This window comes from Euprymna scolopes, chromosome 12 (genome assembly GCF_053919585.1).
Source record: "Euprymna scolopes isolate OS-2025 chromosome 12, ASM5391958v1, whole genome shotgun sequence".
Taxonomy (NCBI): domain Eukaryota; kingdom Metazoa; phylum Mollusca; class Cephalopoda; order Sepiida; family Sepiolidae; genus Euprymna; species Euprymna scolopes.
Window position 1 is genome coordinate 92,583,768 of NC_136493.1, and position 16,719 is coordinate 92,600,486.

General features: G+C 33.6%; 1 protein-coding gene across 3 annotated transcripts in view; it reads right to left on the reverse strand.

Annotated features, from left to right (window-relative positions):
• Nucleotides 1-16,719, reverse strand: part of LOC145291421 (uncharacterized) — a 105,302-nt gene that overhangs the window by 39,191 nt on the left and 49,392 nt on the right. The window contains exon 1 of one of the 3 annotated variants that reach the window (XM_080137250.1): nt 10,983-11,927. The exons of the other annotated variants lie outside the window; for them this stretch is intronic. The gene's annotated coding sequence lies outside the window, so the exon portion shown is untranslated. Of the gene's footprint in view, nt 1-10,982; nt 11,928-16,719 lie in introns of those variants that run through there. 3 annotated transcript variants of the gene reach the window in all.

The window sequence follows — 16,719 nt, forward strand, 5'->3', positions numbered from 1 at the left end:
TATACTTGTGAAGCTGAACACACTCCCTCGGCAGTTGCTAATGTGAGAGACGATGACACAGTCAGATGAAGAGACGAAGTAGATGTTGGGGAGAGGGAGGGATCGGAGCTTTTGTTGAGCAGGAGCCACATGGTTGCACACTTATATAAAGAGTAGCAAAGAACCTCGGTCATTAATTTTTTGATGATTGCCACTCCGGTGTCCATCTCCCTCTCAAAGGTGCACCTTACCACACCATTTCTTACAGATTCTTGACAAATATTACTGTATGCACACAATCAGAACGTCTGCTTGTCACCATTCTCAAATTGGCTCAGAGCGATTCACCTAGTTGGTTGATTTCTTGGCAGTAAATATATATTGAAACCATACACCAGTAAGTAATGATTAACTTAACATATGAATTTTGGTAAGAGTCACATTAGTGCATGTCAGGATAACCTGGTGGCAAACGGAAATGGACTGAGCTGCAGGTGGCGTGATTGAAGCCTGGGGAGGGGGGGGGGATTAAGGTTAGCTTTCTAGACAAAACATGCCAGAAAAGCAGGGGAATAAGATGACTACAGAAAGGTCGTCATATGTTGGAGGAAGAAGAATGGAGAGTTTCTAGTTAGTTCAACATTGTAAGTGGTGTAGACGAAACATGCCTGACAATGTAGAAATCTAAGCGAATGTAGCCTAGAGACAATGTCCGTGCATCACTATCATTAAGACTATGTTAGAAAAAACAGGCAATTACTTAGAGATATTGGTCTCTCCTCCCATGAGTGAACTCGCTCTTAATAAAACCTTTGGAGCCTCAGCAAGCCCCCATTGAGTTTTCATGCACGAGTATTTTTGTGTTTTTAGTGAAACAGGGGAAGTCAAAGGTCAACAATCATGAAGGGGATCAGGGCCAGTCATGAACGTTGAAGGATGACTATAAAAGAAAACCAGCATGTAAACCCCCTGTGTGACGTAAATATAAAATGGCTTTTGTTTATTTGATTTTTTTACATGATTGCTCACTGGCAGAGTGCATGTGTCCCAAAGTATGCAATTGCATGTGAAAACTGTTTGTACAAACATTCAAAAATGTTCGAACAAGTAGTTGACCTTTGACACCTCACCATGTTAAACTTTGTATTGCCTTGACTGGATCATTTTTTTTTTTTTTTTTGCAACTTATCAATAAATTTCATTTTGCAAATACAATCGAAACACTTACAATGACCCTTCCTGCTAGCCATTGCTTCCACATCTCCATCGTAGTTCCCCAGCTCTTATCTCCTAGCTTTTCAAAATGCTGAAGGAACATTGAGGTGCAGCTAAGTTTTACAGAATTTTTAATCCGGTTCAAATGTGTGATACTATTGATGTTCTTCACCCCCTCTTCTGAAGTGTTAGGAAGTGGTCGAGAAAGAGAAAAAGAAGTATGATAAAAGACAAAAGGAAATCAGTTTACGTGGGGGGGGGACAAAGATATAGGAAATGGGGTTGGTAAAAAAAACAACCTATAGGAAGGTGTTCACAAAGGAACACAAGAATTTCAAGGTGGGATTGTTGGTCAGGGTGTAGCAGTAAAAGGAACTAAAATAGGATGGTTAATCACGGTGTGGCAGACAAAAGATTGGACACAAAGGGATATATATATATATATAGAGAGAGAGAGAATGAGTTTTAGAATTGACAATGAGTTTTACAACAGTTGGGGAAGTTTGTGACAGTCTTGGGTTTTCTACGGTTGACTTGACAGCAGTCCAGTTTAGGACAGCTGCCAGTTGAACAGTGTTGGAGATGATCAACGGTGAATCATGGCTTGGACTAGATTGAGAGAGCTTTTGAGTATTGAGATGAGCTGACATCAACCGACTAACATGCCCACAATAGAATATAGATGTGAATTTTAGTGTTCATAGGGTTGATGGTGTCACACACACACACACACACACACAGTGCAACTAATATTTGCAGAAAATGTCGGATTTTGTGTTTGCTTTTTTAATTTAATTTTATTTTATGTTCGTACTTGTGAACCTGTGCACCCTCCTTGGCAGTTGTCAATGCGTAAGAGACAACAACAGGATTAGAACAGAATAGAAAATGATCAAGAACAAATCCATGGCAAACAACGTTGGGGTTGGTGGCTTGTCGAGCAGGGAACCATATGGATATCACAAATGATCACGATGCTGGTCACTCTCTTCCAATATTCTTGTACGTTCCAGTAACGTATTCTCTCAAACCCACCAATAATACATAGAAACAGCAGTCTGTTACACTTTATCAAGATTAACTAAATTAATGAAATTACATCCTAAAATGGAGTAGTGTTGCCATGTCGGAGCACCCTATCCTGCCTTGACAAAGTTCAAAACTGGCTTCGAAATCTAGTAGGTGATTGCATTTTTGTCTTTCCTACAACCTCTTTCCCACAGAAGAGACATTGCAAGCCTGTTTCTGCTCTATTGTTATTTTCATGGCAAACACTCGTCTGAGCTTCAATCTATGATCCCCCTCCTTGCGAAACTTTCACAAAAAACACTTGTCTAACAACAACAACCATCAACAGTTTCCTCCATTCTCTATCTATACCTAAATCTAAATGCAAATTCCATTAACAAAGTTTCTTTCCTAGAACTGCCCGCTTGTGGAACTGTTCCGCTGGCCTGCTTTCCAGCTGACTACAATATGGTTGTTTTCAAGTCCAATGTAAACGAGTTCTTGTTGAGTCTTCCCCCATTAAATAATCCATTTCTGTCCCATTTCCTCCACTAACTATTAGGTCGATAAGAAAGTTCTTGCAAAATTTTAAATTTTGTTTTCAAATATATTTTCAAGTGAATTTTCATTATAATACTTTTACATTATATATCATTTTAAAGTGCGTTTTTCGCTCTATCTAATCATTTCAATTACAATCTTTAAAACAATTATGTCTTTTTTTTCATAACGTTGACAAGATGAAAAAAAAAAAAAAAAATTTGGACAATATTTCAATTTAAGCTAGGCTGAAAAGCTGCTGAAACAGGTTGTGATATCAACAAAGCATTTGGTCCAGGAAGAACTACTGAACACACAGCACAATGGTGGTTTAAGAAATTTTGTGGCAGCGGCAAGAGTCTTGAAAATGATAAGTATAGTGGTTGGCTATCAGATGTTGACAACAATCAATAAAAAGCCTTAGTCGAAGCCAATCCACGCACAACTGTTCAAGAACTTGCTTTTAGATTAGACATAATGTATACGATGATTTCCAACCACTTGAGAGAGATTGGAAAGACAAAAAAAACTTGATAAATTGAACAACAACCAAAAGACAGACCGTTATGAAGTGTCATCTTCCCTTATTTTACACAAGAACGACTTGTTTCTCAACCTGGTTGTGACTTGCAATGTAAAGTGGGTTCTTTACAACAACCGCCAATGCTTAGTTCGATGGTTAGATACCAACAAAGCTTCACAACACTTCATGAAGCCAGAGTTGCACCAAAAGAAGGTCACGCTGATTGTTTGGTCTGTGACCAGTCTTATCCATTAGTTTTTTTGTTTTTTTTAATGCAGACGAAACCATTACAGCAGAGAAGCACGGTCAACAAATGGATGAAATGCATCAGAAACTTCGACAACAACACCCAGCATTTGTCAATAGAAAAGGCCCAATTATCCTCCATGATAATGCCTGATCGCACTTATCTAATTGATACTAACATCCTGGATTACAAATAGTTAGAATACAGTATCGTATCACAATGTGTATCATATTCAAAAAATACACAAGTCTTTTAATAAAATATCTGAGGCTTGTCCAGTATTCCCCCTGTATTAATTTTTTTTTTTTTTTTTTAAATCAAGAAACATATATTTCTGTTAATACCAGCAACGGAAAGAATATCATATTCCAAAAATCACATAAATTGATCAAGTAGCTTTATTTTTATAAAGAAAATCATTGTCAAGCGAATTTCAGTTTTTCCAATGTCCTCATTTTAAGAATGGCTTTCTAAAATCTTGCAAGTTTGAATTATTTGAAGTCATTTCCTTTGTTTGTATTTTCAAGATAACATCACAATATTATCCTCGCTGTTCATTTAGCCACATAATTTGATTTTCTTATTTAAAAATGAAACAGATTGGTTTACATGATTTTTGGTGTACGATATTTTCTCTCCATCACTGATATATACAACATACAGATTTTTTTTTTTTTTTTTTTTTAATATAGGGAGAATTCTGGATAAGCACTAAATTGAATAATTGCAAAAATAGACACTCATCTTCACGATCTAAAAGAAAAAAAGTTTGTTTTTGAATCGTAAATTTTAGTCTCTAATAGCTGAGTGTTAATAAATATTTAAAAAAAGAATTTGTTTACAAAAATTGGCCTAAACTTTCACCTTTGCTTTTCATCTATCATTTCAAACAATGTGCGTTTTACATTTCTGAAATTTGGAGTTGAGAATTGATTATTTGTATTTATTTGGATAGAGGTTTTTTGTAAAAAAAAAAAATCTTATTTTACTAAACTGGGTTGATGTGTACAAGCAAGATCCCCCTCCCCCAGTAATTTTATTTTCGTCTTTTTTTTTTTTTTTTTCAATTTTTTCAGCAGATTATTATCGAATCTACCAGATTATCAAAAACATGAAAAAAAAAAAGTCAATATTTAATTATTTGTAGGGTAGCTCGGTTTCTAATGCAACATTCTAGTAAATCGATCACCTGATTTTAGAACCACTCGACGTTTTAAGGCCAAATTTTGCAACTTTAGCCTTTTTTAAGCAGTTTGTTTTTGTTTTTTTTTTTGCTTGAAATTTGCTCTTTTCTGATTATTTTATATACAGATTTATAGTTATCTTCAAGTTTTGTCACCCGATATTTACAAAAGGTTTTGCCCGGACGATTTTCTTCTTTTTTATTTTTTAATAAGTAATCTTGAAGTTTTATCAACCAACATTTATAATTTTTTAATTAACAAGGAAACTCTTTGGTATACTGAAGTGTTTACACAGTTACTAATACAATAAATCGCTCCTCCATATCGGAACCACTTGACGAGAACACACACACACCCTTCTTATATAAAGGATTTAGCACTTGTACACTATGTTGTGGCCCTTTGGCTTTGATCACAGCGTAGTAATTGTTATGTTGTGGCAATCAGTGCCAAGAGTCAGAATGATTATTATGATTAATTGTTAAATTATTAGTTTTAAAAAATATTCAGGAAAATGTTTTAAAAGAAAAGAATGTTAGTTAAAATATTACGGTTAAATATTTAACTTGGGAATTTTGTCTCAAGGAAAAATGTTATGAATAGAGGAAACGCATAAACAAAGCTAGTTTGGAATTTGGTTTAGTAAACAACGATGTGGCTTGCGTGACAAACAAGATGGTCCATTCTGGCTTACGTAAGAGAAACGTAAGCCAGGAAGAATCAGAATTAGGAGTTTGTAACAGGAAGTCGAAGAAACGATTTGTGAGTTAGCTAGCCACTGGGTTAGTTAGCAAACAGGAGTTGTCTATATAGTCTGATGGAAGCATCTACGGACCAACTAAGAAAAATGTAAGGGAGAAGGTTAAGAGCTGCAAACTCCGAGACATGGAACATTTGGAAATAAAGATCTGGAAATGATAACTCAGCATTTTGGGTGTTTCCTTCAAAAGAAGGTGGTTTTATTTCAGGTGCTGTGCTGCCAGCAGAGAGGAAGAAAATAAATAAGGCATGTGACCATGTCGGGTGTCAAGCAGACAAGGGTGTTATTCATCATTGTTAAAAACTGTCCGTTTTATAGCCCCATTCGTTATTGTTGTGAATATGTGAAAACACCCATATAGAAAGACTATCAAATGTAGACATAACAGACCGACACGTACAGACACCCCATATACAAAGAAAAGTAACTGTCCTTATAATTCAAACAACTAGACGATACATGAGTATCGATTACAGAAACAGGTATACCTTACATACATAGACACAGTTATATAAACCCGACAATGCAACATTTGTATGATTTGGTAATATAACACTAAGGTTATTCCAGCCCAATTCATCCAGCCCCGACACACCCCTTCTTGGATTTTTTTCATATTTACACCATACAAACTTTGGGTTAAAACTAAGAAGTCTGCAATTTCAGCCCAGTTGGATTTGAGGAACATATTTTTTTTCATAGTCAGTTTCGGCCTGGAAATCAAAAATTGCTATGTCATGACGTAGAATTTTAACAGAACATAACAGCAAGAAATCATAGCATGAATTCTCTACTTCACAACTGAAGTCAATGTAATGTCATTTGAGTGACACTGATCAAGAAAAAGTATATCGATTTGAATCAACATGAAACAATCAGAACTTAAGTCAATGTAGTGTATTTTGAGTTAAACTGAACAGGAAAAAGATATTTAAATCAACATTTAAAAAAAGCAGCATAGGACATTATTCGGGTATCATATGATAGAGGAATTTGCTCTGACACTCAAACTTGATTACTCAGGTGGACATGATTCTGAACAGCTTAAATGCATTGATTGAAAGCCTATAATACAAGGATTTGCTGATTTAATGGTTTAGAAACCATGATCCAACTGTCCAAAAATTATGAACTGCATGGCACGATTATATGGTATGTGCCTGAAGGTATAAATACAAAACACAATATCTTATTCCCACTGACTTTTTGTGTCAACTGAGTCGATTCTACACTACCCCTAGTCACAATTCATCCATACATACAAATGAAAGAATACTGTTATCATGATCAGTAATATTCTACTGCATATTTTCAATTAGATCTAAGCATAAAAGAGAACGAAAGAGAGGGTTAGATCTTGCTTCAGTATGATAATGAGCAGAATGTTATGCTTCAAATGAAAATCTGACCACTTCATTCATATCTGAATGTTACCTTCAGTGGCGTAGCTAGACCTTTTGCCGCCTGGGGCAGTAGTAAAATTTGCCCCCCCCCCCAGCATTTGGGCGTCCGGAAAATTCGTCCATTTTTTGCTAGGTAGGAAAACTGGTCCATTATTATCAAGTTAACATTTATTCTGTAGTTGACCGGTCTAAGCATCAAACGGACTGTGGATACTAGATGGAGTAGTCGAGCAGATGCTGTAGATGTTGTGATAAAAAAAATATTGGAAGTCGTCATTGCCCTGGAACAGCTCAAAGAAGAAGGAGAAAATGCAACCACAAGATCAGATGCATCTTTAATTCTCAACTCGATACTATCGTTTCCGTTTCTTTTATTTCTGAACCTTTGGAAAACTATTCTCCCAGAAATCAATGATGTCCAGAAATATCTTTTAAAAAAAAAAAAAAAGGCTGGATCTGCAACAAAGTTCTGTCAGGCTGACGGCGTTGAAAGATTTCCTTCTTCAGAATAGAGAAAAGATAGTGGGCACTGCAATAGACAAATCAAAAACACTCTGCTCTGAAATGGGGATAAGCATGGAGCGTCGTATTTGCAAAAAGAAACAAATGGATGGTGAAGGATTGACTGATGCAGCGCTGAGTTTTGATACTGAGTTGAGACGGGAAATGCTGTCTGTCATAGACAGATTGACTGAAGAAATATCTTGCAGATTTCAACAAGTTCACAATCTTGCAAATAAATACGCTTTTCTTATACCGTCAAATCTGCTTGATGATAATTATGATTGTCAGCTTCGTGGATTTGACGAAGATATAGAAAAAGAAAAATTCTTTGCTGAAAGGAAAAGGTTACAGTATGTTGTAAAAGCTTCAGAAAAAGACAAAATCGATGGACCTCTTGAACTTTATACAAAGATACCAACTTGGGAATTCCGTCCCTAATATTATGATCTTGCTGAGAATTTTCCTCACCAGAGCTATTAGCGTTGCTAGCTGTGAGCGCTCTTTCTCAAAACTGAAGCTCATAAAAAACTACCTTGGATCAGCAATGAGCCAGACAAGACTTACAGACTTGGCAATCCTCTCAATAGAGAGGGAACTTGTCGAGGAAGTGAATTTTGATAGAGTCATTGATAACTTTGCCGAAGAAAAGGCGCGAAAAATCTGTTTGTAAATTTTCAACCGACTTGATGCCTTGCGACAGTTCTCTCACAAAAAATAAATTTATAGCCTTATTTGCCATTCATAAATACATTTATTTAAAATATATTAAAACTATTTTTAAAAGAGTTGAAACGTTATTAACAACAACAAATTTCTGAAAACCGAGCGATTACACACACGGATTTAAAAAAGCACCGATACAAGACGTTTTTTCTCTTCGGAGGGCTCGACCTCTTAATAATAACATTATGAAGACAAAGAAAAGAAAACTACATCGGACTATTCTCTCCTTGATACATCCATGTTATTTGGCGAAAATTCGGACTTGTAACAACAACGACAAAAAAGTAAATAAAAATGATTTTATCATTTCATAACATTTTCAGGTTTTCAAATGTTCTCATTTAAATTTATTATATTTGCTTGTGTAGCTAATTCATTTAATTTAACATTTTTTTTATAATTTGAATTATAAGTTTTTGTTTTGAAAAAATATTTGGTTTCTTTTATTTGGGTACCTAGTCTTTATTTTATTAGTGGTTCAGAGGCTAGGGAATGAGGGTGGAGAGTTGGGTTTCGATTTCGATTCTAGCTCATGGCACCCAAGTCATATATTATTATTGAAAAGAAATTTCAATTATTATTATAATAATATTCAATTATTATTGAAAAGAAATTGTTAAATTAACTGGCTACGTATACAATTATGTAGCCAGTTAATTTAATTTAACAATTTCTTTTCAATAATAATAAGTATGTAAACATTAATCTGAAAGGAATTGTGTGAACATTAATCCGAAGAAAATTATATAATTGTTTTGAAAAATCTTTGGTCTTCTTTGACGAGTACTGTAATACGATGAAAATCTAGGACTAATAGCTGCAGTCTAACATTAGTTCCATGAAAATAAATATTTTGAGGGCTTTTGGAATTTTGAAGGTTAATAGATTATCAAATGCGGGGGGGGGGAATCTTACGATCGCCGCGGGCTGCAAAGACTGTTGCTGTTTAATTTTTCAACATTTTTCAGAACATGTAAAGCCACTGCTTTCTTTGAAAGGTTACATAGAGAATTTATGCAATTTAAAAAAATTGTTTTACAAATAAAATAAATTTACATCATATTTTGAGGTTATTCTCATTTTAGTTTTAGTGATAATTTAAAAATAATAAATATTTATAATTAGTACCAATAATGAAAAATTAAATTAAAAATTTAAAAGAATCGGTTTTGGAATCGTAAAATAGGGACACATTTTTCCGATATCTCCAATACTTCAGATTTTTACAAACTTTCGGTATAAAATTTCAGATTTTTTGTTAGCTTTTATATATTTTTTCTATTTTCTATTTTTATCCTCTCAAAATGCCGCCCCTGACATGTGCTGCTCGTAAATAAGAGACACATTTTTCTGATTCTGATACCTCAAAAATTTCCGATTTTTTACAACTTTTTCAGTATAAAATGTCAGATTTTTTGTTAGATTTTGTTTATTTTTTCTACTTTCTATTTTTACTCTCTCAAAATGCCGCCCCCTGACATATGCCGCTCGCAAAATAGGGACACCTTTTTGCGATTCCAATAACTACAAAAGTTCTCATTTTTTACAACCTTTTCGATATAAAATTTCAGATTTTTTGTTAGCATTTTTTTCGATTTTCCCCTTTTACCATCTCAAAATGCCGCCCCCATGCCGCCCCCCCCCCGACGCTCAGAAAATAGGGACACATTTTTTCTGATTCCGATATCCCCCAAAATTCCGATTTTTTACAACCTTTTTGGTATAAAATTTCATATTTTTTGTTAACTTTTGTTTATTTTTATTTATTTTTTCTACTTTCTATTTTTACCCTCTCAAAATGCCGCCCCCTCAGTCATCCCTTCTTTTCGATTGTCTAGCCTTAATTTAAACCTGCGTCACTTCTGGTTTGGCGGTGGTTGTAACAGCAATAACGTCACTTCCCCCCCCCATTCTTTTCCTCCTTCTCGGTATGGGTTCGAGCTTGTCTTCCTACTACCATTTTTTTTTTTTTTTTTTTTTTTGCTCAACATACACCTCCAAACACCCGGACAATGCCGGGCTGGAATGCTAGTATTTCTATAAAATAATCTGATAAAGGCAAATTTAAAGCCAAATTAAAAAAAAAAAATTAAAAAAAGAATTCGCGAAATTTAGCTTAAAAACAGCGAGTGGTTATAAAATGGGTGATCCATGTTGCATTAGAAACTGAGCACCCCTCCTACATATATTTAATTTTTTTGTTTTTGTTTTGTTTGTTTGGTTTTTTTTTTTTTTTTTTTTTTTTTTTGCTTTGTTTTATAATCTGGTAGATAAGTGTCCATTTGATAATAATCCGTTAGAAAAAAAATTGAAAAAAAAAAAAAAAAGACGAAAATAAAAAATATAGTGAGGGGGTGGGGTGCTCGTACACGTCGATCATAAACTGTATTGAACATAAGGCTGATTTTTTTTTTTACATCGACACTTCCATTTGAGTGGTCTCCCCTTTATTTATTTCATCAGATTTCATTATGCCCGACGAAAACACTACAACTCGCTTAGTCGTAAAATTTAATTTTCTTGAATAGAAAATAATCTACTTGGTCAAATTACGTGATTTTTGGAATATGACATGTTCGTTCTGTAACTAGTACGTACATCATACGGATTTTCTGCATTTTCTTTTTTAATTTTAATTGCCGCTATAAGTGCCAGTTTGAATATAAGCGTCGCAAGAAACACGATCTCGTTCATTCATTTGTTACTTATTGACGTTTATTGAAATAGTTTTCTTTTTGTTTTTTGTTTTTGTTTTTTTGTTTTATTTAATCTTTTAAAAACGACAGCTAGGAAAACTTATAATTTAAAAATATGGTAAAATATTTCAGAACTTAACAGGAATTTACTAATTAAAACAAAAAGAAAGAAACGTTAAAATATGCGATTTATCACTTACCAAAAATGTGCGATGTTTTGTTGGCCGCAAGTTTGCTCAATTTATTAAGGCGTGGGGGGGGGGCTTTTTGTATTTTTTTTTTCTCGGTCAACAAGTGAGGGGGGGGGTAAAGTATAAAAAAAAATCAAGTTAAAAAACAATAAAAGAAACTTTTATGATACAATCCCACGCCTGCTCGAGCATCTCCCTCCCTCCTCGACAACCATGCGAGGCCGGTAAACACAATAATGACATCAATTGGCTAACGATTTAGTTATTTATGTACATATTTATTTAAAAAAAAAAAAAAAAAAAAAAGATTCGGAAATCTTAAGTAGGACGACTCCAGGAGTGAATGTGGTATTATGGTGATTGAAGATTCTAACTAGGAAAATGATAGACTAAGACTAGACAAATCGTGCGTATAGTGACAAGGATGACCGTAGATTCCCCCTCCCCACAATGTTTTTAATGGCCTTGTGCTTAATTTGTTTTTGAGAATTTTGATTTTCAGAAATAAGTAAATTTTTCAATTGTCTTGTTGTTTGAAGATGCGAGGGGATGTTTTTTTTTGGGGGGGGGAGGTAATGAATTTTTCGCATAACTGTTTATTCACACCGACTACACGCGCGCACGCGCACTGCTTAGACATGTGGTCAGTTCAATGTGTATGAAGAGGGGGAGATTCAGCCCCACCCTAAACCTAGCTAAATAGGGGCAGTCTATAAGGGTGTAAAATTTACCATGATCGATCCTGTAGGGGCGCTTCTTCAGGTTATCGGCAACAAAACACCCCCTCTCATTCTGAAGGAGGGTGTAATGCCGGGGCGGCCGAATAAAAGTATACTGGACTGCGTAATCGGAAAAGAAACCCACCAACCACCCTTCCTGACCGAGGCGTTTTATCTCTCCTCATCTATTATGCCACACAAATAACTGAACTTGTGAAATGAAAAAATTAAAAAAAAGACAGCGTGTGAAGTTCCTTTTCCTCCCTCCTTCCAACAACCACTTGCAAAAATTATAGACTCCCCTCCTCTATCTTAAGTGACCAGGTCAAAAATATCAACCAAAATTATCCAGTATGTGAGATCTATACTAAGTACAGAGTTATTGTTCCTTAAATAGAATAATTACACTTGCTTCTTTTTTTTTTTTTTTTGTATGATTGCATTTTATGAGACTCAACAAGCAGTAAAAGAAAGTTTAAAATAGTGTTGCCAAGGATATAATGTCTAGTTAACGTTCTGTAAATGTTATTTCTTTTAAGTTTCTAACAGAAAAGATAAATAGTAGATTAATATTCTCCGCTGATTCATCATCTCCCCCTCCCAATGAGATTTTACTTTCTTTAGGCGATTACGTGTGCACACATTGAAAATCTTGGCGAAAACAAAAAGAAAAAAGTATTTTAGAATTTAGACAGGGGATCATGCGAAACTGATCCCAGATGACTTTCGTATATAAATTTAACATAAACTAGTCTCCTTATTTCCGAACCATTCTAGCTTTTTAGGACAGTTAACTTTTTTTTTTTCTTTTTTTTTTTTGCTATAAGCGATAAATTTTGTGCATTTTCTTTTGCAGCAGGGAGTTCATGCTAAAAAGTTACTACAAAAAAAAATAATTAACCTACTACTAATCCTAGATGAAAGTGGAAAGTACCCTAAAAAAAAAAAAAAACTCATAAACCTAGCCACAAGTCAGAGTGGCAAAATTCTACTACAAAAAAAATAAAAATAATCTCTGCTTTAAACAAGCCATCGACCCTAGGTACGAATGGCAAAGCCCTCTCCCAAACAAACACTTCCTTTAGTCGCCCTCCTGTCAAATAATAATAATAATAATAATAATAATAATAATAATAATAATAAAACCCACTTAAAAACAATTTGGTTAACGTCCGTAAAATATTAGAATGGTCCAGAAATAAGGGACCATTTTACATTAAATTTATGTGCAAAACCGATCCTCACTCTAAATTCTAAAATATTTTTTCTGCTAAACTTTTTCAGAATGTTCGTTCACACATAATCATCTAATTTTAATAAATAAAATAACAGGAAAATAAAAAAATATACCCTTTTTGGGTTTGTATTACTGTACACAGATTCGAAAAAGTTGTCAGAAAACAAATATATAACAAATAAATGTTATCAAAGGCAAGATAAGTTACTTTTCTACCTAACTGGATATGGTTTTAGTATTTTTATTTAATGTAACATGTTTATTCAGCTCGAAAAACATACAGCGTATGTATTGGAAAGTTAAAAATGGCACACAACTGTCTTTTTGAATGGCAGGTTTGAAAAAAGGAGTTAAAAATAAAAAACTGGACAAAATACGGTTAGAAACTCGCTCAATATATGTTACCGTGACATAGGCTGCTATATATTCAGTGGGTTTTTAACAGTATTTTGTCTAGTGTTTTTACTTTTAATTCCTTTTCCGAAACTTACCATGTCAAAGAGAGAGTCGGGCGGGCGCCATTTTTAATTTTCCAATACATCGGTAAACACTGTTTATCGAGCTGAATAAACATGTTACATTAAACATATCCAATTAGGTAGAAAAGTAACTTATCTTGCCTTTGATAACATTTATTTGTTACATATTTGTTCTTGGTACTTGTACAGATTAATCAAGACATTAAAAAATGAAAATATCGAAGGAAAAAAAAAAAAAAGGTTATATTGTACATATCCGTTATGGAACGAAGTTCTCCAAAAAAGAAAAAAGAAAAAAAAAAAAAGTATTTTTTTTTACAGCGAAAAAACAATTTATGATACCGAGCAAAAGGTTCGATTTTTAGGAAGAAAAGCTAGTAATAAAGATGGGGAGGGAATGTTGGCGTTTTACATGGAGTTATCTCCCCATGGCGTGTTAAAAATTTCCATAATGGCTGACTTAAAAAAAAAAAAAAAGAAAAAAAAACTACTCTATTAAATTAAATAAAAAATTTTGCAGAGATCTTCAATACAAAACGGATATGCACAATGAATTCAGGAAAACTCGTCCCGGGAAAACTCGTCTCCGGAAAACTGGTCCCCTTTCGCTAGGTAGGAAAACTGGTCCCTTATTGAATAAATGTCGATTGAAAACACATTTTATGATCGTTCTAGAAGGAGATATGGTTTTTTAAAATAGACTATAACCCCCATAATATTTTAAAAAAATATTTTTACTTGTTTAATTTTTTTTTTTGGGGGGGGGGTTGTATTACTGTACACATAGATTCGAAAAAGTTGTCAAAAAACAAATATATAACAAATAAATGTTATCAAAGGCAAGGTAAATTACTTTTCTACCAAACTGGATATAATTTTCGTGTTTTTATTCAATTTAACATGTTTATTCAGCTCGAAAACCATACAGTGTTTACCGATGTATTGGAAAATTTAAAATGGCGGCCGACTCTCTCTTTAACACGGTAAGTTCAGAAAAAGGTGTAATAAATAATAAACTAGAAAAATACTGTTAGAAATTTGCTCAATATATGTTACCGTGACATAACTTCACATATATTCGGTGGTTTTTTAATAGTATTTTGTCTAGTTTATTATTTATAACACCTTTTCCCGAACTTACCGTGTTAAAGAGAGAGTCGGCCGCTATTTTGAATTTTCCAATACATCGGTAAACACTGTATGCTTTTTGAGCTGAATAAACATGTTAAATTGATTAAAAACACGAAAATTATATCCAGTTTGGTAGAAAAGTAATTTATCTTGCCTTTGATAACATTTATTTGTTATATATTTTTTTTGACAACTTTTTCGAATCTATGTGTACAGTAATACAAACCCACGAGAAATAATGTCCGGTATATCACATCTTAGGGGTCTTGATAATCGCTAAAAAATAGAAAATTAAAGAAATTACTGAGGGAGATTTGGTTTTAAAAAGAAAATAATAAATTTTAATATTTTTTAAAATATGAGAGAGAGAGAGAGAGAGAGAGAGAGAGTGGGGGGGGGGTAAAAACTATATCTCCCTCCGAAAAACAATCAACAAAAAATGAAATTAAAAAGATTCTTGAAACGATAGCGGAGTTTTCAATAAAATTGATTAATAAATTTATTTAGTGATTACCTTTTCTCTTAATGATTGATTTTAGAATTTTGAAGTAAAAATTTTAAAAAATTAAAAATTAGTTAACGAGAGATTGTTAATGTTAGCACATGGGACATGGCATCTCTCGCGCCAAAAAATATTTCGTTTTTAATTTATTAGTTAATTTTTGCAAAATTTGACAGGACGACAATAAATGTTGATAATTGATAAAATCATAATTTTAAATAACGCATGAGTGCATTTGGTATGAGAGAAAACAAAAACATAACAACAAAAAAACTATCATAATTAAAAAAACAAAACAAAAAAGTAACGAAAAATCGAATCGCTCCTCGTTTTTTAATTTTTTGGTTTTGTTTTTAATTATTGTTTTTATGACTCCAAAAAACATCGTTAAAATAAGAACAAACTTTGTATGAACATAATAAACGCTTTAATATAAGTGAAACCACTAAGAACTTAGCCAGTTAAGTAGAAAACGGACACTTAGAAAATCGATTTTATTTAAACAAAAAAAAAAAAAAACATTAAACAAGTAAAAATATTTTTAAAAAATATTGGGGGGGGGCTATAGTCTATTTTAAAAATAATATCTCCTTCAAGAATGATCATAAAATGTGTTTTAAATCGATATTTATTCAATAAGGGACCACTTTTCCTACCTAGCGAAAGGGGACGAGTTTTCCGGAAACGAGTTTTCCCGGGACGAGTTTTCCGGGCACCATGCACAATATAACCTTTCTTCGATATTTTCATTTTTTAATGTCTTCATTAAACTGTACAAGTACCTTTTATGTGTACAGTAATACAAACCCCCTTTTTCTTTTTGTCTTTTTTTAGGGTCAGAAATGAACCATAAATAGATGGCTTACCTTTAAACTTTAATACAAGACCCAAATTACCTTTTATTCGATAGCTTAACGGTTTCAAAATCATTTTCGAATTTCGAAAGTGTTGGTATACTAACTACAAGTTTAAAATATGACTGTAGGGACTGTTTACTATCATAATTTGAAATTGTGAACCTTTTAAAACTGACCCAAACTAAGCTTGAATTAAAGTTTTAAAATCAAATATGTAAATACAGAGGTTACCTCCCCTTTCCTCTAAATAATTATCTCCCCTTATATTGCATTATCACATTGACACACAGGTTTCCATTAGTCACCAAAGTTAAGCAACGTTGCGTCTGGTCAATATAAAAATGGGTGACCATTTGAAAATTCCGGGAGCTGCATGTGCTCTCTGCTTATCTTGGCATTGTTTTCAGTCGTCCTGGACTTCTCCTTGCCACTGGATTCAAACAGTGCTGATTATAAGAGGTGTGGTTAAGGCTTGAGCAACCCTTGACTCACAATTATATGAACAGCTACCCTTACACGGGGGAGTATCCAATGCCTTTTAAGACTGAACAGAGGAGTTTTATCTCCCCTTATCTATTATGACACTGCATTTGCTCGATGTATTGCAAAATTGACCACTGTGACTACAGTGTGATGGTGTATGGAAGTGATACCTGGCCAGTGCGGGTTGAGGACATGCATCTCATGGCAAGAAATTATATGAGAATGATATGATGGATATGTAATAAGTAGGGATGTGACAACAGCATATTCTTTTGACTCTCGAGTATATATCCGACACAGTTAATCAACCAAGAACCACATTAGTTTATATAAAAACA